Below are 24,584 nucleotides of genomic sequence, written 5' to 3' on the forward strand. Positions count from 1 at the left end.
ACCATTTATTGAATGAACATACTTTATGATTTATCACACTGTAATGCCATTTTCTGATTTTTATATGACCAATGATGCAATTATATTTATGTGACTACTTACTGATGATTATCATATTTTTTCTCGGCAAGCGCCCGGCAAGGTAAGGTTAGCATGTCGCTTTTCTTGTCGTTATATATCAGACCGTGCACATTTTTGTGTATGTATGATTGTTTTCCTATCGAAAGTAGAATTTTTGCCTGTGTGGAATATGTAATCTTTTAGATATAACGAACACCAGTTGACATTGACATTTTGCCTCATGATATCTCAACATCGTGACTATTTTACATTTTTTGCTACTACATTATGATACTCTGTGTACATTTTTTTCACCTGAAAACTGTCTATGTTTTTGACTTAATACGTTTTCTGTCATGCTATGCTGTATGCTTATTTATATCACTAGAAACAAGTTTTTATTTAATGAGTATGTGATTTAAATGCAAGATATTAATCCTTATTCATCATTTTCAGAATGCAATAATGTGTACAACATATAAATTGAACAAACCACAGTGGTTTACTCTGAAATGGAAATTTTACCATCGGAATGAACGAAAGAAAATGCAATATCTTGTCATAAAGAGTAAATGGATCAGAATTAACAAGCATTAACCAGAATATACTATACACATCGTATGATAGCAGTTTTGACTAAATATTTTTCTTTCAGAATAAGAGGCGATTGATGCAGGCTGTCAGACAGAACTACAGATCTTAATTTTAGTTATGAAATATGCTAGAAGTAAGAAACTCTATACTATGAATAGTTGTATGAAGTAAATGGTAATATTAATATTGAATAATGAAGTGTCTATTTTTTGCAGATGATAATAAATGATGATGAATAGGTATATGAGGAATATGGTAATATGAATAATGAAGTTTTTCTTTGCAGGTGATGATAGTGATGAAGTTATGGTAATATGAATAATGAAGTTTTTCTTTGCAGATGAGAATAATGATGAAGTTTATATATTTACTATTAGTTAAGAAATGATATGTAGTTATTTAAGTATTTGTTGCAGTTCCTTTTGACAGTATGTCTTATGTCGCATAGTACAATAACTGAATGTTTTTGGAAAGACAGCTAGAGTACATACGTATTGAGTACACGTTTCATTACCTGTTAATTCGAAGTTTACTGCTTTTCAGCATAATATAGACTTTTTCTTTCAGGTTAGTAATGCTTTTTGTATTTTTTCCAGGAGAATCTTTTCATGAGATTAATATGCTATAAGCGCTTAAATATGAAACCTACACAAAAATGCCACAACGCGACGTGTCGTGGACTGGACTGTTGTCTGAACTAGTGCTGGAGTGAACTGATACCATGAATCCTGCAGGGATCACCATGAATTCCTAAAAGCATGACGGGGTGGAGATCTCTTCTGAAAAGCACGTTGCAAGGAATCCCAGATTTGCTCAATAATGTTCATGTCTGGAGAGTTTGGTGGCCAGCGGAAGTGTTTAAACTAAGATGTTTAAACTAAGATGAGTGTTCCTGGAGTCACTCTAGCAATTCTGGACGTGTGGGGTGTCGCATTCTCCTGCTGGAATTGCCCAAGTCCGTCGAAATGCACAGTGGACATGAATGGATGCAGGTGCTCAGACAGGATGCTTGCGTATGTGTCAACGGTCAGAGTCGTATTTAGACGTATCAGGAGTCCAACATCACTCCAACTGCACATACCCAACACCATTACGGAGCCTGCACCAACCTGAACAGTCTCCTTTTGACATGCAGGCTCCTTGGATTCATGACGTTGTTTCCATACCCGTAAACGTCCATCCGCTCGATACATTTTGAAACGAGATTTTTCGGACCAGGCAACATGTTCCCACTCATCCACAGTCCAATGTCGGTGTTGGCGGCCCAAGCGAGGCGTAAAGCTTTGTGTCCTACAGTCATCAAGGGTACACGAGTGGGCCTTCGGCTCCGAAACCCCATATCGATGAATGGTGCGCACGCTGAGACTTGTTAATTACCCGGCATTGAAATCTGCAGCAATTTGCCGAATGGTTGCATTTCTGTCAAGTTGAACGATTCTCTTCAGTCATCTTTGGTCCCGTTCTTGCAGGTTATTTTTGCGGCCGCAGCGATGTCGGAGATTTGATGCTTTTTCTGGATTCTTGATATTCACGGTACACTCGTGGAATGGTCGTACGGGAAAAGTTCCACTTCTTCGGAGATGCTGTGTCCCATCGCTCGTGCGCAGACCATAACACCACGTTCAACCTCACTTAACTTTTTATAACCTGGCATTGTAGTAGCAGTAACCAATGTAACAACTGCATGCACCAGATGCTTGTTGTCTTACATAGGTGATGCCTGTTTATATATCAATGTATTTGAATACGCAAGCCTATCCCTCGTGCGGGCCCGCTGTTGTAAAAAGTAAAACAGCAGCAGTTTTTATGCGTAATCGGTGCCTTAACCTAGAGCTATTGCGTCATTGCTGCCACGTATTCCATTGTTGATGATTTCTCGACAATGTTAAAGTGGCTTCAGTTCATTTGGTTAGTTTCCTCAGTTTGTTTTCTGAATTGTAAGCAACAACGTGTCGAATGTTGTAAAAAGTACAACGTCCGCCTGCTGGTGTGACAGTTGCAAGTTTGGTTCCATCAGCTCCTTTTTTGTTTTGTTTTTATAGATACATATTGAACGATTCTTTTGTCACACCTACATCTGAATTTATTTATTGGTTTCACTTCCTTGATGTTTTGTTCAAATTCAAATGGTGTATCAGATGAAGAATATCGCAAACTGCTTGAAGAAGGTGATCATAAAGTCTATCCAGTATTTTCAGTCTTGAAGAAAAGTAAAGTAGACTAGAGTGATGGAAACACTGAATAAGACCATGACAGTGAATCTGAACTTGAAGGTGAGGATGGTGATGAACCCGCAGAGACAGCAGATGTACGAGCGTTCTTTATTGAAAAGACGAAGTTTTAGATTGGTGTACAATTGATTGTGCTAAAACATCAAAAACCAACAGAAAATCATTGTACCATTTCAACCATATCCGAAAAGAAAGGTGATCGATATAGCTGATGAAGTTAGTGCTTTTTTGAAAGTAATTGACCTTGACTCTATTGGGGAAATTGTAAGCTATACAAATACCTATATAAATAAACAGAGAGACACACATGAATTCTCGCGCAAAAGTGGTAATAGGGTGACGAAATACTGGCTGTGCTCGAGATTTTTTTTTTTTTCAAGAAGAAGAAGTAGAAGAAGAAGAAAACGTCATCGTGCGAGTGTACTGGAACTCTGGGCAGCTGACAGAACAGCTATGCTACTGCTTAGGACGGAAATGAGTTACAATAGGTTTCTCTTTTTTCTAAGCTGTATGCGATTTTTTGATATGGAAATGACGAATGATAGGAGAAAAAGTGATACGCTGGTTCACTTCGTACAGTATTGGATCATTTTGCTCCTAACTGTCATTGTTCTTACAGCCTGGTGAATTCAGCACGATAGATAAAATGCTTCACCCTTATGGAGAGCGCTGTAGATGGATTCAGTACATACACAGGAAAGCAGGTAACTAGGGGACCAAATTGTTTCCTCTGTGTGATGCAAAGCAGTTTACTGTAGTAATTTGGAGGTTTATTGCGGCACGCAACCAAGTCAGTATTGGGTATTAATGTTCCTGAGGACATGTTGAAAAGATATGTAGTGCCTATAGAAAATTCTAACAGGAACAACACAACTTACAATTTGTAAAATAGCTACCTCCTTTCTGAATATTCGCTGCATAAGACTATCAGTTGTATTGGTACAATGACAAAGAATAGACGTGAAATTCTTCCAGAAATTCTCCCAAGCAAAACAAATGGAATTGGAAGTGAAATGTTTGGATATCAGGAGGATAAGACCTTAGTGTCATATATTCGTTGTAAATACTCTGCTATTACACTTTTGTCTCCTATGCATGACACGCCGACAGTGGATGAAGAAACACACATACCTGTAATCATAATTGAGTACAAGGTCGAGTTGACGTTGTAGCTAAAAGGAGTACCTATACTCCATTTCAAGAATTACAAGGAGACTGTCTTTGGTTACTTTTCTATTTTTTCTGAACATTGCTCGAATTGATTCGCAAACAAATTTTCAGTGAAAGGTGTTATGAAAGTGAACATATTTCCAGAATGAGATTTTCACTCTGCAGCGTAGTGTGCGCTTATATGAAACTTCCTGTCAGATTAAAACTGTGTGCCGGACCTAGACTCGAACTCGGGACCTTTGCCTTTCGCGGGCAAGTGCTCTACCAACTGAGCTACGCAAGCACTACTCACGCCCCGTCGTCGCAGTTTTACTTCTGCCCGTACACAGTTTTAATCTGCCAGGAAGTTTCAAGTGAACATATGTCACAAAAACTGGCTACATTGTTATTTAAAGAACTGAAGAGCCAAAACTTTTGTTATAAATGTTGAAGATAGTGAATATGAACTGCTTTCTTCAATAAATATAAGTTTGTTTATAATAAGGTTGTTTTTACTGACAAATGACCGTGTTGTAAATTTTTACAACGCGTGCCTGCTCGTCAGACTGTAGGCGCGCCTGCAGGAGGGCTATACGAGTCTCTTTGGCGTTTCAATGTATAATTCTTAGGCGTGAATCAATGTTGATATACGTGTGTGTCCTTCATTGCGCCGGCCGCGGTGGTCTAGCGGTTCTGGCGCTGCAGTCCGGAACCGCGGGACTGCTACGGTCGCAGGTTCGAATCCTGCCTCGGGCATGGGTGTGTGATGTCCTTAGGTTAGTTAGGTTTAAGTAGTTCTAATTTCTAGGGGACTTATGACCTAAGATGTTGAGTCCCATAGTGCTCAGAGCCATTTGAATTTTTCCTTCATTGCAATTACTCATTTCTAGAGTTGTTTAAGCTGTTAGAGTGACTATATTTATCGTGTATCTGAGGTGGTGAAACTCAGAACAGCAGACGAAATCGCCACTCCCAGCGCTCCAGGAATTTCCAGTACAGGGGAGACGGACAGTTCTGCTGAACCAGTACACAAATAGCGGCAGGAATGCCGTCTACCAGCGTATGTAGCGGTGTAGAGCTACAGCCGAGCCGCCTCACCACGTAATGCAGCGAGTGCGTCTGTAGACGTCAAAGGCTTAATTACGGCGGTGCTGCCACGTTAGCCACGTCTGTGGAGCGGAACGTTATTGGCTGCTGCCTACCGCCTATTCCGCATTGGCTGCAGCTTTGACCTCACGAGTCGATTTTCTACTTTCTCGATTGTCGGCGTTTCGTTAGCTAAATCAAATTTCTTGACTTAGGGCACCAAATGAGAAGGTCTTAATTTATGTCAAGAAATAAAATATTACTGAACAAAGGAATGAAACACGTGTAACTAGATGAATACCTTACAGATTGTATGATACCAGAGATGACGATAAAACGTGAGAATTTGAAGCGAACAAGAAATAATTTGTAATCCTCCGGGTCTGCTGCGTTACGTCTTTTAAGGACGTAACATAGTTACATAACTCTATAAGCTGCTATGAATACTCTTTCTACCTGAAGTATACACCTATTTCGGCTATAAAGCCATCATATCAGGTTATCTGTAATTGAACGTTTTGTAAATATTGGTACATTAGATGTATTACGTGTAAGTTAGTTGTTAATAATATGATTTTACATACGTTTTCCAGTCCTGACTTTCAGTCAATATCGTGTTTTCGCTTACTGCATGTTTATTGCCGATTATATTTTACGTTATTGTACCAGGAATAACCAGTTTTGTAGTAAGGTAAGAATTCTCTTTTAGTAATGGTAAGAAATAAAACATAGTCTTTAGTGTCAGCAATTGTGACAGATGATCACGGATTTTGTTATTTCTGTTGATATACGTATGTTTACTTGTAACATTCTGCGTTGTTATTCTGGTAGTGTTCAGCTGTATGTTCCGTTCTTCCATTTCTTTAATGATTGTCAGAAAGTGACTTCATATTAAGTGGATCCTTCTTGACACTAATTATATCAGATGATCATATAAACTTTATTGAAGTTATCCGTCAACATTCAGGATAAGCCATAGGCCATAGGCCAAGTTTAACTTAAATACACCAGCAGCGCAGACATCCATTCGGTATATCTCAATAACATCGCTGGTGGAATTGCCAAAAAGCAGATGTAATCATATAATATTGCTGAGCATCTGAAGTAGTTGCTGTCCCAACATTTCCATTGGAAATTACGTTTAACTACATGTAGTACAATGAATGTACCAAAACTTACACGATGATCTCTTATAGGTAACTTGATGATGGCTGTATAGCCGAAATTACATCTTGAAAGCAAATAATCAACATCTGAGATCTGTATCTGAATAGAAGCCAATACAGGAGCAGCAGGTCTAACGTATCACATCAGCATGCAAAAAAGACAGCTGCATCAGTGGACGTTACATAGAGAAATCTGAGTCATTCTGGCGTGAGGTAAGAGTTTTCATTTACTAAATATTTAGAAATAAAAGTCACTTTTTCCACTACAGATATTAAGATAAATCTACGGGTCATAAGCACTTCCTTTCAACAATATTGCGATATAAGAAATCAGTAGTTTCAGTAAATATATGAACACTGTCTGAGGCTATAGAAACTGTGATAATGCATATGTCAGTAGGCAGCTGAGTTGAAGAGGAATAGGCTTCACTGAATAGGACACTTACAGAACCTGCAGGCATAACAGGAAGTACTATGCAGGTAACTGCAAAGAAACCGAGGGTAGCAGTAGAACTACTTGCGTTGATCGACGAAACAGGAAGGCAAAATGGCTGCATGAAAAGTGTGAAAAAATCGAAAAGTTATGACATATGAAGGACTGTCTCAGCATGTAGAAACGTCAAAACAGCCATCCGTGAAATTAAAGGCGAGAGGGATAACATTAAGGGTTCAATGACAATTCCAGTGCTAAATGCAGACGAGAAAGCGAATAGGGAGAAAGTGAACATTACAAGTTTCTATTAGGTTAAACAATAGTGTAATGACGTGATGGAGAAAGAAGCATGAGTTGATATAGGAGACGTAGGGTACCTAGTGTTACAACCAGAATTTAAAAGAACTTTGCAAGATTTAACGTCGAGTGAGGCAGAGGGGATAGATAACATTCCACGACTATTCACGATGGTGTGTAGAATGTACGAGCCCGGCGATATACCATCCGATTCTCGGTAAAATATCTGAAGATTGCAAGAGCCGACTAGTACGAGAGGTATCGCACAGTCAGCTTAACAGGTCTAGCATCCAAGTTGCTGACAAGAATGATGTACAGAATTGGAAACTGATGTTCAGCATGTTTTAGATGACAATCAAGTTGCTTTAGCAAAGGTAGAGGCACGAGAGGGCAAATCCGGCGTTCCTGTTGATAACGTAAGTAGAATCGAGATACGTTCATAGGATTTGTCAACCTGGAAAAAGGGTTGTGAGGAAAATAGGGGTAAGTAATAGGGAAAGCGGGTAATATTCACTATGTACAAGAAACAAGATGAATCAATAAGACTGGAAGACCAAGAACGAAGTGATCTGACTAAAAGAGTGTATAACAAGGATGAGGCCTTAAGCCCCTACTATTCAATCTGTATATCGATGAACCAATGAGGAGAATAAAAGATAGGTTCGAGAGTGGAATTCAAATTCAAAAAAATGGATCAAATGACTCTGAGCACTATGGGACTTAACATCTGTGGACATCAGTCCCCTAGAACGTAGAACTACTTAAACCTAACTAAACTAAGGACATCACACACATTCATGCCCGAGGCAGGATTCGAACCTGCGACCGTAGCAGCCTCGCGGTTCCGGACTGAGCGCCTAGAACCGCTAGACCACCGTGGCCGGCAATTCAAATTCAGGATTAAAGAATATCAATGACAAGATTTGATTATGACACTGATGTATTCAGTGAGTGTGAACAAGAATTGGCTTCACGGGATATCCGTGCGGTTGGGTGCGACTTTGAACGGTTCGCGTGGCTTCCCTCGTCGGAGGTTCGAGTCCTCCCTCGCGCATGGGAGTGTGTTGTCCTTAACGTACATTAGTTTAAGTTAGATTAAGTAGTGTGCAAGCCTTGGGAACGATGACCTCAGCAGTTTGGTCCCATACGAACTTAATGCAAATTTCCAAAATATTTCCAAGAAGAATTACATGCTCTGTTCAATAGAGTGAACAGACTAATGAGTGCAGAATGTGGACTGAGAGTAAACATACCAAAGACGAAAGTAACGAGAAGTATCAAAAATGTAGTCAGCGTGAAAGTTAACATCAGGTATGGTGATTCTGAGGCAGAGGAAGTTAAAGAATACCGCTGCTTGGGCCGCAAAATAAACAGTGATGGACGGGGTAAGGACGAGATAAGCAACAGATTAGCACTGACAAAAGGGTATTCCTATCCAAAAGAAGTCTCCAAGTATCAAATATAGGATATAATATGAGGAAAAAATTTCTGTGAATGTATCTTTTGACCACAGAATTGCATTTTAGCAAAATATGGCATCCAGAGGCTGGACCGGAAGGGAATCGAAGATTTTGGGAAGTGGTGCTACAGAAGAATGTTGAAAATTAGGGAGACTGATACTGTAAGAATTCAGGAGTTTCCCAGCGGAATCGGAAAGTAACATGTGGAAAAGGCTGACAAGAAAAACGCTCAGGATGGCAGGACATTCTAGAGTGAGCTATAGAGCGTAAAACCAATAGAGGAAGACAGATATTGGAAAACATCAAACAAACAATTGAGGACGTAGGTTGCAATTGCTACTCTGAAATGAAGAGTTTGACACAGGAGAGGAATTCGTGACTGGCCACATTAAAGAAGTTAGAAGACTGATGGCTCAAAACAAAGTTGCATACGAGCGGTATAATAAGTCAAACAAAACGAATTACCCAAGAAAAAGCGTGGAGGAAAGTTTTGCTCTAGGAAACCTAGATTTATGAGAGAATGGTGATATGTTTCCCTTTGCGGCATCTATGGACGGACCAGCAACTAGAACAAGTAATGCAGTAGGAAACGAAGAGTGGGAAATGACATTAGGAAATTTATAATGAACAGAAAACTTGTCTGAGTCATACACTCAGGCAGTTATTTGGGATTGCATGACTGCAGGAGATGAAACTAACAAGAATAAGAGCACACAATTTAATAAACAGGAAATATTTTCAGTTCTAATTCATAAAATCGAGGAAACTGCTAGGAATATTAACCAGCAGGTAGGTGGGACTAACAAGAAAATGGAAGAGACTGCAAGGAATCCTAAGCAACAGTTAGCGAATGTCATTCAAGAAACTAGCAAAAAACAATGATAAATAAGGAAAATATGATAGGAAGGTTGGAAAAAGTTTTAAAGAAGCGGATCAGAGAATAGCGGACGTAATAAAGGAACAGAAGGCAGTAGCTAAGGATTTGTCACAAAAATAGTAACAACTGGGGAACCAACCGTAGGAAATCGTTGTAAATACATTAGTGAACGCCAAAAGAATATTAAAACTTTAGATGATAATTTTAGTGACAAGACTGAGAAGACGCGATGTGTCAATCTCTAATTTAAGCAAAATAAAAAAAAGAAGTTTAAGCTCTGTAAGCATTGCCTAAGGGAATAGATTCACTGTAGAAGTTTGTAAAGACTAATAATGAAGAGAAATTTGACAGTGAATCTGAAATTCGGCAGGTGGACGGCTACTGCCAGAGGCACTAATAACTTTGCTGGAAGGGTAGAAAGAAAGAGTCAACGTTAAGAAACTTTATTGCAGTTAACAATAATATTGGTAGCAGGATCAATGAGTTCCACTATTTAAAGGGCAAACTATATTCTACGAAGTTTGTGAAACAATTTCAAGTTGTATCACCAGAGATGTGGGACGACGGCAGAGAGCTACGAGCACCAGTAAGATGGAAGGGATTTTCTGTCATAGGTAATGGACACAAGAGAATATTGTCAGCCATATGTGGAATTTATTCAAATATTCTTAGACGAGTATTAGCCACACAGTACACAATGAAGCGTAAGAAGAAGTATGTTTCACGGCAAAAATTTCTTTCTTGGTGTGTATGACACTTGCAAACATTAATTCAAAAGTTTCTGCGTTTATTCGTAGATAACACGATTAGTGAAGAAGACGTTATTGCAGGTGGATCAGTCAAACTGCCACTAAGTGTACAGAAAAAGTTATTTCTAAAAGGAAAACTAAAGATATTTTGCAAATAGTTAGCAAGAATTAGAGGAGTTTGATGCATTTCAGCAGGAGAGATAACCATTAACAGTTGTGAGAGCCAGTCCTGACAAATCTCTAACATCTGGTGAGAAAGGTGTAGGAGACATGCGAAATACCCTCGGACTTCTAGAAGAATATAATAATTCCAATCCCAAGGAAAGCAGGTGTTAACAGATGTGAAAATTAGCGAACACCCGTTTTAATAAGTCACGGCTGCAAAATACTAACACGAATTCTTTACAGTCTACTGGAAAAACTGGTAGAACCCGACCACGGGGAAGATCAGTTTGGATTCCGTAGATACGATGGAACGCGTGAGGCGATACTGACCCTACGACTTATCTTAGAAGGTACGTTAAGGAAAGCCAAATGAACGTATCTACCATTAGTACAGTTGGAGAAAACTTCTGACAATGTTGACTGGCATACTCGCATTGAAATTCTGAAGATGGCAGGAGCACATAAAGGGAGCTAAAGGCTATTTACAATTTGTACAGAAACCAGATGGCAGTTATAAGAGTCAACTGGCATCAAAGGGAAGCAGTGGTTGGGTAGGGAGTGAGACAGGGTTGTAGCCTGTCCCCAATGTTATTGAACCTGTATATTAAGCAAGCAGCAAAGGAAACAAAAGAAAAATTTGCAGTAGGTATTAAAATTCATGGAGAAGAAATAAAAACTTTGCAGTTGGCCGATGACATTGTGATTCTGTTGGAGACAGCAAAGGACCTGGTTGAACGGTATGGACAGTGTCTTGAAAGGAGGACGTAATATGAACATGGTTCGCAGCTCGTTGTCGTGCGGTAGCGATCTCGCTTCGCCAGCCCGGGTTCCCGAGTTCGATTCCCGGTGGGGTCAGGGATATTCTCTGCCTCGTGATGACTGGGTGTTGTGTGATGTCCTTAGGTTGGTTAGGTTTAATTAACCCTTCAGGCTTTCCCGACGATCTAATGACATCTAAGGTTGTCGGGTGTTCTGCCGGATATCAGCGTCGTACTTGCACGATATTTCGGTCACGTAGCTCGTGACCTTCATCAGGTGCGACCTGAGACTGCTCATCGAGTGGACCTGGTCCCGTATTTATGCCTATGGCGTTCCCCCTCCACCAACGGCTGCAGGCGCTTCCTCTGTGGTCCGCGCCCATTCCCTGCGACCTGCTGGAGCGTTGCTGCTCCGTTTTCCGTCCGATGCGGTTCTAGGTGTTCCCTCTGCGGTCCACGACAACCAAACCCGCTCCTGGGGGTTTCATCTACGGTCTGGGGTACCATGCGTTCACCATGCGGCCCGCGCCCGTTCACCACGACCTGTTGGAGCGTTGCCGCTCCGTTTTTCGTCCGCTGCGGCTCTGGATGTTCCCTCTGAGGTCCGCGCCAACCACTCCCACTTCTGGGTGTTCCATCTTCGGTCTGGTGCGCCTGGCAGTCCGTCAGGGGCTCGTATTCCAACTCCATGTCTCTGGTTCTTCTGTTTGTGTAGTGTTGCAGCTGGCCCCGTTGCTCCTTTAACAATTCCAGAGCCGGATCCAAGGCTCTGCTTAGCTGGTACCCTGTGTCACGGTTCATAAGATCGTCAGCCATTTTAATTTCTATCGATTCTCTTATAACACTGTCCCAAAATCTGGCTGTTTGTTCTAGAATCTTGGTATCCTCATACTTCATGGCATGATCTAGTTCTAGACAGTGTTCAGCAATGGCTGACTTAGTCATCTGTGTTGATCTAGTGTGCCTCTGATGTTCTTTGCACCTGATCTCCACAGTTCTTGTCGTCTGGCCAATGTAGGACATGCCACATTGACAAGGTATATTTTAATCCCAGGTTTTCGTAACCCCAGGTCGTCTTTGACACTCCCCAACAGTCCCCAGATCTTGTTGGATGGACAGAAAACACATTTGATATTGTGTTTACGGAGGATCCCACTGATTTTGGCAGAAATAGAGCCAGCATAGGGCAGATATGCCACCTTATTTGCTTCATCTTGGTCTTCTTCAGGAACCTGTGGTTTAGTGGCTGGTTGGAGTGCCCTCTCAATTTGTCTGTCCGTTTATCCATTCTTGGAGGAAACTGTTTTGAGATGTTCTATCTCTATAGGTAGATTCTCTTGGTCTCACAGGGCACGTGCTCTGTGGACGAAAGTCTTCAGAACCCCATTCTTCTGTGCAGGGTGGTGACAGCTGCTGGCCTGCAGATATAAATTAGTGTGTGTTGGTTTTCGGTACACACTGTGGCCAATCGATCCATCTGCTTTCCTCTGGACTAGTACATTCAGAAATGGCAGCTGGCCATTTAAGTAGTTATAAGTTCTAGGGGACTGATGACCATAGATGTTAAGTCCCATAGTGCTCAGAGCCATTTTTTTAAGATGAACACAAATAAAAGCAAAATGAGGATATTGAGATGTAGACGAAATAAATCGGGTGATGCTGCGGGAACTGGGTTAGGAAATGAGACACTTAAAGTAGTAGATGAGTTTTGCTATTTGGGGAGAAAAATAATTTGTGATGGTCGAAGTAGAGAGGATATGAAATGCAGACTGGCAATGCTAAGGAAACTGTTTCTGTAGAAGAAAAATTTGTTAAAATAGAGTATAGATGTGTCACGAAGTCGTTTCTGGCAGAATTTGTATGGAATGTAGCCATGTATGGAAGTGGAACATAGACGATAAATAGTTTAGACAAGAAAAGAACCGAAGCTTTCGAAACGTGGTGCTACAGAAGAATCCTGAAGATTAGATGTGTAGATCACGTAACTAATGAGGAGGCACGAATAGAATTTGAGAGAAGAAAATTTGTAGCACAACTTGACTATAAGAAGGGATCGGTTGGTAGGACATTTTCTGAAGCATAAAGGGATCACCAATTTAGTACTGGAGGGCAGCGTGGAGGATGAGAATCGTAGAAGGAGACCAAGTGATTAATACACTAAGCAGAATCACAAGGATGTTGGTTGCAGTAGGCAACTGGAGATAAAGAAGCTTGCACAGGATGGAGCAGCATGGAGAGCTGCATCAAACCAGTCTTTGAACTGAAGACCACAACAATAAGAGATGAGGTAAGACGTATAATGGGTCTTGATGGGAAGCGAGAAATGGAAAATTTACTATTAAAATATAAAGATGTGTTTTCTAACAAGTCAGAAGTAAAGAAGGGAGAAACTTACGAGTTCAGTTACGCCGCATTCGGTAACTGAGGAATTAATTGCTGACGGGTAAGAGACATTGAACGCCTGCTGAAAATTTCAGAAAAACTGACATTGCCTGGAAGAACAGCGTAAACTAGCTTTGGAGAGTCTTGAATGCAAGATATAACGGGATGTTGGTACCATAGGGACATGTAGTAGGAGATACACAAATCAGGACCCATGGGAAATCGTCCAAGATAGACACTGAGAGCAAGATATTTCACCAGATATTTCAAGAGTCATACGTTGTGTGCAGGGTACTATGTGCTAACGTAGTAGATGTGGAATATCCTGAGTCCAAATTAACGAGAAATTTATACAATGGTGTTGATGTTATACTACGGTAGTCAAGTCTGGTAAGTTTGAATACGAGCTACTGACGAGAATCTCTTTTCAGTAAACAAACATATGTAATGTGCTTAAAAGGTGTAGATATGTCCGTAATTCACTGCACACAATAGCACAGATAGAGCATAAGAGCATTACGAGAACCAATAGTTTGAAAAATTTTGAGAAAACGTGTGTTTCTATACAGTAGGGCGAAGAAGTTGAATGAACTTCCAGGCGTGTTTTGGTGTCGAACACGGAGGGCCTGAGAAGTGGTAATGGCCTCTGTAGGGCGTAACCGACAGCTAACGTGGACAGAGTGTGCGAAGGAATGAACAGCAATGTGATGTAATCAAAATATGCTTCTCAGTTTGTCTGTTAGGAAATTAACCACGTGAATGTGAATAAACGGACTTATACGTTTAATTACTTGTAATTGATTCTGGGGCATTCTTATTTGTTGTTGCATGATAAATTCCAGAAATTTATCCAATGGAATCCTTAGTTAATGGTTTTAGAATTTGAAGAACATTTGAATCAGATTGCGAAAATACTAGTGCATCATTTAATGAGTTAATTGTTTATTCTGGGCTGTTTACTTGAAGAATTGTTTAGAAGACAAAAAGCACATTAGCTAATAAAATTATCCCTTCAAGAGATTTTTGAATTTGCCTCTTAGGAGAAATAAGAAGAATAATTTTCAGGATATTCGTCATATAGGAATGGTACGAAACTGTTATTATCTTCTTTAAGACAATTTCATTTCGTTGCGTGTTCTCGTATTAAACATAATGTTGGATGGAAATGTGGGAAAACTGGAGTATATCCACTAAGAGCGAATCCATACGAGTAGTCAGCAACAAGAGATGCAGTTGATGTACGAATAATAAATTTATCGAGTGTCTGTTTTGTGTTTGTAATGTCTAAATTATGGGAAAAATGCTGCGATGGATTTCCCAGAGCCAGTGAACAAGCTGCCGGAAGATATGAGTGAAACGTTCTGCGCTCATATGCAGCACACCACACCTGGTACACGCGGCGCTCGGGGACCATAGCACAGCTACACCACCTGAAGATGGGCTTATAACAGCCCGAAACCGGTCGTGTGAAAATTAAGAAATTTACAACCGAAACGGTATTTTCAACGTCTGCTGAAATGATTTTATTGTTTAAATTCAGAAACTGATGTCTATTATTTTATACATTGTGCTTTAAGTGTTATGTTTCTTGTCATTTGTGTTCAGTAGAGCTCAGCTTGAAAGGGTAGTGTTACAAGATCATGGCAGATAAAACTGAAAGATTCTGTCAATACAATTAATCTGGAATGTAAGGATATCATTTAATTTGATGGAAAGTCAGTGGCATCCATTTAGCAGTTAAAGTTTGTATTTAAAATTTTCATAACGGAATTCCCTAAATAACATGATTAAAAAATAAAACGACGTAAGATGTACAGGCTGCTCCTAAGAATGGTAAGACTGCGATCCTGGTGGATTCATAGCTGCAATTTAGTTTACAAAGAACCATCATTTTGAAAAGAAAATTACCAAACGGAATGTAGAAGGTATCTCTTATTATCAGTCAGCATTTTGCTGTCTTATTTTCTAGATTTATATTTTGCATCATGCCAACTGATATCTACAGCACTCAATAAGCCCAGGCAGTACTACAGAACTTATAACAGGGAATAACATTTTAGTTCCCACGCTAGCTGAAGCAGCCGTTGGACCATCTGTCTTTGCCGGTAGACGGTGGGATCACGAGCAACGGTTAACTCTGAGAAAGTTTCATTATGGCTCGATACGCAGGGAAACTTCAGCCATTTTGGAGCGAAGCCAGTTAATTTGATTAATAAATATTTATTAATAAATGTAACATTTTCATTACAGGTATGAGGAGAAGACTACAAGTCATAAGTATTCTCTTGAAAGATATTACGACACAAGAAACCAGTCGGTACAGTAGACAAATGGACAATATTTAAGGTAACACAGTTGTACGAAAGTCTCCGATGTTTCACGACTGTTAATAGAAGATCTAGACTGCACGCCAATCTCGCCAGTCACCGACAGGATACCTTCAGAACAAATTCTGTCATTAGACACTGCTCTGAAGAAATTACTAGTTTTGATTCAATAAGTGATGTATTGCTTCGCCATAAACTGATTACGGTGTTCTCGTAAATAAACACATCATTACTTCAAGTGATACAGCTTCCTACATCGTCGCTAACAATTAGAGGATAGAGAAATGCACACCACAGGGAATCCGTGGCGTTGTTACTGCATTTCCGAGGGACATGAACTACGAGAGGTCTTTGGCCAAACGGGTAGGAAGAAATCCTGCCCAGTGACTCATCAAGATAACCCAAGTATGGGTTGTCTTAATCTCTCTAAATCTCGGATGGAGAAGAATGGTTAGAAATACAGTACACCTTTTATACCATCTACTACGGATGTAGTAACTACACAAAGAATTTTAGGCGGATCTTACACCGTCTGTGGTCTCAGATAGCTACGGAGACTTCATTTAACATCTTCCATTGTTTAACTAATGTAACTGATTTTTGAATTTGTAATTCGAATAATCTGAGACTGACTTCATATGATTTGTAGGTTCTCATCGAGTCCGAATACACTGACGTGACAAATGTCGTGGGATTACGATATTCACATATACAAATGGCGGTGGCTTCACATCCACAAGGTATAAAAGGGCAGCGCGTTGGTGAACCTGTCATTTACGTGACTCATTTTAAAAACTTTCCGACGTAATTATGGCAATACAGCGGGATTTTACGGACTGAATGTGGAATGATATTTTGAGGTAGACGCATGCGAATATCATTCCAGAAATCGTTAGGGAATTCAGTATTCCGAGATCCACAGTGTGAACAGTGTGCCGAGAATACCAAATTTGAGGGATGTGGTGGACGGCCTTGACTTAACGACCGAAAGCAGCGTCGTTTCCGTAGTACTAACACAAAAACGAATTGTGTGAAATAACAGCATAAATCAATATGGGACGTACAACGAACGTATCTGTTAGGGCAGCGCTGAGAAATTTGGCGTTATTGAGCTGTGGCAGCAGACTCTTGAGTTGAGTGCCTTTTCTAACAGCACTAAGTCACCTGCAGCATCTCTCCTAGGCTCGTAACCATATCAATTGGGCCATAGACAACTGGAAAACCGTGGCCTGGTCTAATCAGTCCTGATTTCTGATGGTGAGAGCTGATGGTAGGGTTCGAGTGTGGTGCAGACACCACGATGCAAAACCCTACTTGTCAACAAGGCAATGTCGAAGCTTGTGGTGCCTCCACAGCGGTGTTGGCTGTTTTTACATGACTGGAGATGATTACGTTCGGCTACTTTGAGTCCATCTGCAGCAACATCCCAAACAAGGATGTAATTTCTATGAATGATAATGTGCCATGTCACCAGGCCATGATTATTCATCATTGGTTTGAAGAAGAATCTGGACGGTTCGAGGGAACGATTTGGCCAGTCAAATCGTGCTACATGGATCCCATCATATAATTATGCGTTGTAATTCAGAGGTCAGTTTTTGCAGGAATTCCTTCACCAACAACACTTCAGCAATAGTTGTCGGCCTTAGAGGCAGCAAGGCTCAATATTTCGGCAAGGGAGTTCCACCGACTTGTTGAATACATGCCAAATGCGAGTTTTTGCACCATGTCCAGCAAAAGGGTGTCCTACATTATATTATGAGGCCTCACATGACTTTCGTCACCTCACTGAATGTTATTGTCGACGTAAATTTAGTTTAATTAGAAACTGTCTCAATGTCATGCTCCTGGACAATGCTGCAGTTGAGGCTGCTCCACATGTCATGTCCACTGATAAGCCAAACCCTTATTACCATTTCTCACTGTGACGTTGGATGCCATCTGCTGGCGTGGCAGGTACGTGACATGGTAGCAGAAGTATGTAAGCAGTGAAAGGTGACATGGTCTCCTGACCTTCTTTTCTTACATATACCGACATCACCATCGTATTCTGCGTATCAAGACGTTTCATTTGAGACCAAACTCGATAGGGTAGAGTCAATTTTAGATATTTACATTTAATCGATATGCAAATCCAGTAAATAAATTGCAAGTGCGCACTGAGATTATAAAGTAGAGGCCTGCGTACACAAACATTCAAGACACGATGGCCACAGGAGTTTTTGTTTGGCAGAGGCAACAATCCCGCTGGAAAGTCCATAGGAGGGTGAGTTAGCATGCAACTATGTTGGTCAGCCGACCGCCCATGGACCAAAACAGTTTTTGCCAGAGATAAGAGATAATGGCCTGCATCTTCACCTTAAAGGGGAAACCCGCTGTACTATTTGGGAGAGCCCCAGCAGTTTCCGAGTTCTCGCAAGTGGACAGTAAACGCCTAACACAGATGCTATATGTTTCCAGGTTGGTCGGCTTAGCCATTCTCCCATTTGTAAGAGTAACGCTGATTGGTGGACTATTTCTAACGCAATCAGCTGGAGGATTGAGGGAAAGACTGCAGATGTTATACCCTTTCACTTGTTGCATGGCGCGATGTCGTTCTGCAGCGGGAACATGTAGCGGGAGTGAGTGCGCTCGAGCGTGTATGCAGAGAGCGAGGAACAGTCTCTACTCAGTATTGCACTGAGAGAGCACCTCTGTCGGTAGCGAATCGGAGTGACACTCTGTATTGAATCGCTCGTGATTAAACGTCTATTCACTGTGTTGGCCGTAACACTTAATGTGTGGTAAGAACACAGACAGAGTATTAGTTAGTGCCTGTGAGAGAACATAGAGTGGCGTCACAGTGGACTGGTAATCTGACCGGTTAGACTAGGGGCAGAGAAGGAGTCCTTCACTTCATCAAGGCGTAGTGAGAGTTCGGTTGGCGAAGGTCAATCTAGATAGAAAGAGATGGTTTTGTTATTTTTCAGCGGCGAGCGAAGCAGGCAGCGTCGTCGTAGCTCACGGTATTGTGCGCTACAGCGTAGGCGTGCCCCATCTTTCCAGCATTAGAAATAACAAACGTCATTCACGTCACTCCATTACATTTCTCACGCGACAGCCTCGACCATACTTAGAAAAATTCAATCGGACAATTATTCAAGTAGAGTATGCGTGGCTCTCAGCCATTCTGCCGAGTAAATAACATTCTTAAAGAAAAGGGATAAAAGAGAATTCGCACACTTTGTATATAAATGTCATTAACAGGATTCCTATCCACATGAGGTAACCTCCTATTCCGAAAACAAAACAACCGTAAATTTGTGTATCAGTTTATAAATAAAAGTTTCACTTGAATTCTTAAATTTTGCAATAAATAATATTTCCCCTTTGTTTAATGTTTTTCTATCACTAACTAGCAGTACTCTAGTACCCAAACATCCCACTAGTTACGTAAGAAACTAGAACAATTTTGTGCCTTTTCCTTACAGCGGACGACTCCAGAAGATATTTACTGTTGAAAGTTTTTCAGACATTTCTTTTTGGTGCGTTAGGAGCGTCTGTCAGACTTCAGTAGTAGTTGGGGTTGAAATTGCTTCTCTCAGGAGCCAAAGGGTACTTGTCAGATCTATCCGTATCACAGCTCGTCAACATAACACCCACACACTGACTGACTGTCTGGAGGCTACCCTAGCGAAGACATGTGATGGAAATTGGGCAATCCATTGAGATAACTTTGACAAAGGACAGATTATTACTACGTAAATCCTGTGAACGAATATCTCGAAAACGGCGAGGCTAGTCGAATGACATGTGCTACTGTCGTGAGCATCTATGGGACAGTGAAACTACCAGTAGGCGCTAAATGCTTGGACGTACAAGACTCTTCACAAAAAGCTGGTTCGGAGGATTTTCTGCTCTGTGAAGAACGGCAGGTGTGATCCGTGGCATCTCAGCCGAAAGAGCACAATGCTGGCGCACGTACCACTGTTTCGGAACGGACCGTTCATCGCACGTTGTTGAACGTGGATTCTCGCTGCAGACCATCCCTAAGTGTTCACTTGTTGACCCAACGACATCGTAATTACCACTGCACTGGGCACTGGACGATCGAGATTCGATCGTCGATTTTTGGAATCCTGACAGCTCCCCGAGTGAGTCACATTTTTGCTAGACAAGATCGTGCCACAGACTCTTGCGTGTGGGAGCCATATCATGATATGGGGGACCTTCTCTTATATGGTACCTGTGGTAGTAATCATAGACACACTGACAGCTGCGAAACATTTCACTCCTTCACGCTTGAAGTCTTTTAAGACGGGAATGTCTTTTTCCACAAGTATCATACTTCGTTTCTCGGAACCAGAACCGGTTTGAGGAGCATTACAGTGAAATCACGTTGTCTCGGAGACCAAATTCTCCAGACGTAAGACCTTCGGAAACAATCTGGGTCGCCTACGGAAATCAGCGGCCCGTTATTTACTTGAATTACATAGGCTGTGTGTAGACATCTAATGACACATACCTCCACAAACCTACCCCTTATAGGTACGGAATACAAGTATCCCTCTAAGGTGAACATTTTGTGTTCTCCAATGCTGTGTACCTAGGACAGGCCACACACCCCACTGGTTATCTCATAAATTTATTCTCGCCTATAATTATTGTGCACCTCCACTATGAAATATTCTCTACCACCCACAACCACCATGGCTCACTCACTAAATTTCAGCTGAAATTCCTTCGCTGGGCAATCAACACATCGACGGTTAAGAATAGAATCTTACGTCCTTTCCAGCTGTCACCTCCTCCTTATTGGCTAACGTTTCCTTAACACTTCTGTTTCGTTCCCATACATCTCTCGTCAGGAGAGCACCTGCAAAAGCTAAAATCGCTTTTCATAACAAGTGTCCCCTCGTGTATCACGCTGCAAACGCCTTATCTCCAGGTTGACATGGTGTTTCAATCTGTGCACCTTCCATTCATCTCCAAAGCACAGAGAAAAACTTTTTGACGGGCGATAACAGCGGCTACGTGGATTCACCACGAGGGAGGGGGAGAGGTGTTCTCTTTCATCTCTGCCTGCCTTTGTTCCCACTAGTGTTGAATACCGTACGGCCTTAAAGCGCAGAGACAAAGATTTGATTAAAGTAGATGCTTATGAAAATCGAACGTGTAAGCAAACCGCCAGTCTCAAAAGTTAGATGTCTCTTAACCAGACCTCAGCATCGTACATTTCCTGCGAAAAAATTATGAGTCCACTTTGTGCTACGAAATTTTAATTAATATTTAGGATCATTATTATTATGTAAACTCACACACTTTTCATGTACTAACTGAATAACAAAATATAACTAATGCAGAGTAACGATATTTCGGAAATATTTTATTTAAGTTATTAACAGTGTAATATCACTGGTTAATGTTAGCGTGTGATAAGGCACTGCAAAATGAAATTCTGCTACACTAATAACCGGTGTAATGTTGAATGCAATGATGCAAACTTGCATGCATTATGTTGTGCAGTTTCTGGATGTTATTATGTGGGATTGAGTTCCATTCCTGTACGTTTGGTCAGTCAATACAAAAACATTAAATGCGGGGTGTGGATGAAGCTGGAGTCCGGTGAGGTTGCATAAGTGCTTGGCTGGATACAGATCTTACGATGGAACAAGTGAAGCCAACATATTGACACTCTGTAAGTCATGCTGGAACATAAGAGCGATATATGGGCGAGCGTAATCCAGTTGGAAATTGCTCCCAGGAATGATGTTCATGAATGGAGCGCGACAGGTCTTATCATCAGATGGACGTATAAATTTCCAATTAGGGTGGGTAGGATAACCACAAGAGCGCTCCTCCACCCATACGAAATCATAATCCAGATTATAACTGAAGGTGTATTTCCAGTGTGTCTAGCACACGGACATGTTACTTGCAGACCCTAAACTGGTATCGATCGAACCAAGACACAGCGAACAGTGATACCAAGCCATAACCAACGTCCATCAGAAAATACAACAGACGTCTACACTGCCCTCTAATTATCTCTCGTTTGCCAGCACTCGAGTCACAATAGGCGGTGATTTGGAGTCCTGGAAATGCATGCTACAGGGTGTCTGGCGCGGAGCTGCCATTGAAGTAACCTATTTGTAACACTTCGTTGCGTCACTTTGGTACCTATTGCTCCTCAAATTTCTGCTGCAGATGCTGTGCGATGCACCAGAACCCTGCTCCAAACACGATGGTCTTCACATTCTGTAATGCCACGTGGCCATCCAAAGCCCGGTCTTCTTCAGACGGTACGTTGTCCTGACCACCGCTGCGAGCAATCATGTATAGTGGCTACATTCCTGCCACGTATCTTTGCAGTATCGCAAAAGGAACATCCAGCTTCTTGTAGCTTTGTTACACGGCCTCGTTCAAACTCGCTGAGTCATTGATAACGGCGTACTCGTCGTGTTACGGGCATACTTGACTAACATCAGCTCACCACCACCAATGTCAAAGGTGACCAACACCCCGACCAGTACAGCGTGTACCTAAAGTAAATCTGATATGCATCCTCTTAGTGGCGCTATTAGAGCCATCTTATACGACTTGCACGAAACTTGAACAGACATCACCTTTCAGGAGTAGAAACATGCCTACCAACTTTCGTTTATGACTAAATAGTAGTTCTTGGTGCTGTGATTTTTTTTCTGTCATTTGTATATTAGCTAGTGAGAAATGTGTCTTTCTGACAGCTGTAAAGTTCGTAATTAACGTGAAACTATAATCAGAAACTAAAGAACACATACCAGATGCTCCACACACATTCAACTGTGAACTATTCCAGTACTTCACAGTCTTTGTCATCGTCGTTTTCATTAGGCAAATTCTGAGGCTAGTAGTCCGGGTAAAACTGTCTGTCCACTTCCGGCATGAGATATAGTAGTTTCGTTAGGTCTTTGTAGTTAAAGTTTGATATTTGCCTCTCACCTACGAATTTGTGCTTTAGATTTTGCAAGTCTTCTACAAAGTGGGGGGAAATAACAAAGTATAGTCTCTCTCGACTTAGTTGTCTGCAAATGGTGACTTCACAAGACTCCAATGAAGAATACGTTACTTTAAAGAACAGTTCTCAGAAACCTGTTGAAAACTTCGTCATTGTAAAATTCTGAAATGTACTTTGGTAGCGTGTACATAAACGTAAGGTTTGGTTGTGCGGTTGGTAACACTCTGAAAGGTTTTGAAATCCTCAGCTTCCATTTTACAGAATGCAAAAGAATTAGATAATCCAGCTTTTCGTATAAACTGACGCCAACCACAGGTGAGAGAACTTAAACATTTTTCCTCTTCATGTTATTCAGTTTGACCAATGTCGGCCTCGCATGGCAAAAGGATGTGTCCGGGAACAAAAAAATAGTTAATTTTTTCATTGAATTATCCAGATTGAACTACTCCAACGGAGAACGAAGGAATTGTGATTGTCTTATTCTGTCCAGTTCATGAGTCTGAATACATTATCAACGATTTTCTCCATCTGAAATTTCCTTCAGTACTTTCAGTAAAAAAGATGGTCTTTCGTCACTTCCTCGTGATGCTACGTTTTCACTCTAGACACATATGTATCCCACATTATCTGAGCATCTATGAATATCAAGTTGTGAGCTAACAGTTTCCTGAGGTAAAACGCAGCCTCTGTCCTTAGTATGGGAGTAGGTAGAGCCTGCTATTGATCAAAAATTGTAACAAAAGTGTCCCAGTCAGCCTTTTTGCTGAGTTTGTGTCCAGGTGTCACTCTGTGACAATTTTAGCCTAATATTTAATCCCGTATTAAAAATTGCTCGATTAACATTCATTTTGACTAGTACGAGGTGCATTAAAGTTCTAAGGCCCCCGATTTTTTTCTCCGGACTGGAAATAGATAGAAACATGCACATTGTTTTAAAATGAGGCCGCGTTCACTGTCAATACGTCCCAGAGATGGCAGCACCGTACGGCAGATGGAATTTTACCGCCAGTGGCGACAATGAGAACTGTTTTAAATACTTAAAATGGCGACGTTTTCCTTACTTGAACAGCGTGCAATCATTCGTCTTCTGAATTTGCGTGGTGTGAAACCATTTGAAATTCATCGACAGTTGAAGAAGACATGTGGTGATGGAGTTATGGATGTGCAGAAAGTGCGTTCGTTGGTGCGACAGTTTAATGAAGGCAGAACATCGTGTGACAACAAACCGAAACAACCTCAGGCTCGCACAAGCCAGTCCGACGACAAGATCGAGAAAATGGAGAGAACTGTTTTGGGGGATCGTCGAATGACTGATGAACAGATCGCCTCCAGAGTTGGCATTTCTGTGGGTTCTGTGCACATAATCCTGCATGACGACCTGAAAATGCGAAAAGTGTCTTCGAGGTGGGTGCCACGAATGCTGATGGACGACCAGCAACGGCAGCATGAATGGGACTTTCTTTTCGTCGGTTGTGACAATGGATGAGACGTGGATGCCATTTTTCAATCCAGAAACAAAGCGCCAGTCAGCTCAATGGAAGCACACAAATTCACCGCCACCAAAAAAATTTCGGATAACCACCAGTGCTGAAAAAATGATGGTGTCCATGTTCTGGGACAGAGAGGGCGTAATCCTTACCCATTGCGTTCCAAAGGGCACTACGGTAACAGGTGTATCCTACGAAAATGTTTTGAAGAACAAGTTCCTTCCTGCACTGCAACAAAAACGTCTGGGAAGGGCTGCACGTGTGCTGTTTCACCAAGACAACGCACCCGCACATCGAGCAAACGTTACGCAACAGTTTCTTCGTGATAACAACTTTGAAGTGATTCCTCATGCTCCCTACTCACCTGGCTCCTAGTGACTTTTGGGT

Source organism: Schistocerca cancellata, chromosome 6 (assembly GCF_023864275.1).
Source record: "Schistocerca cancellata isolate TAMUIC-IGC-003103 chromosome 6, iqSchCanc2.1, whole genome shotgun sequence".
Taxonomy (NCBI): Eukaryota; Metazoa; Arthropoda; class Insecta; order Orthoptera; family Acrididae; genus Schistocerca; species Schistocerca cancellata.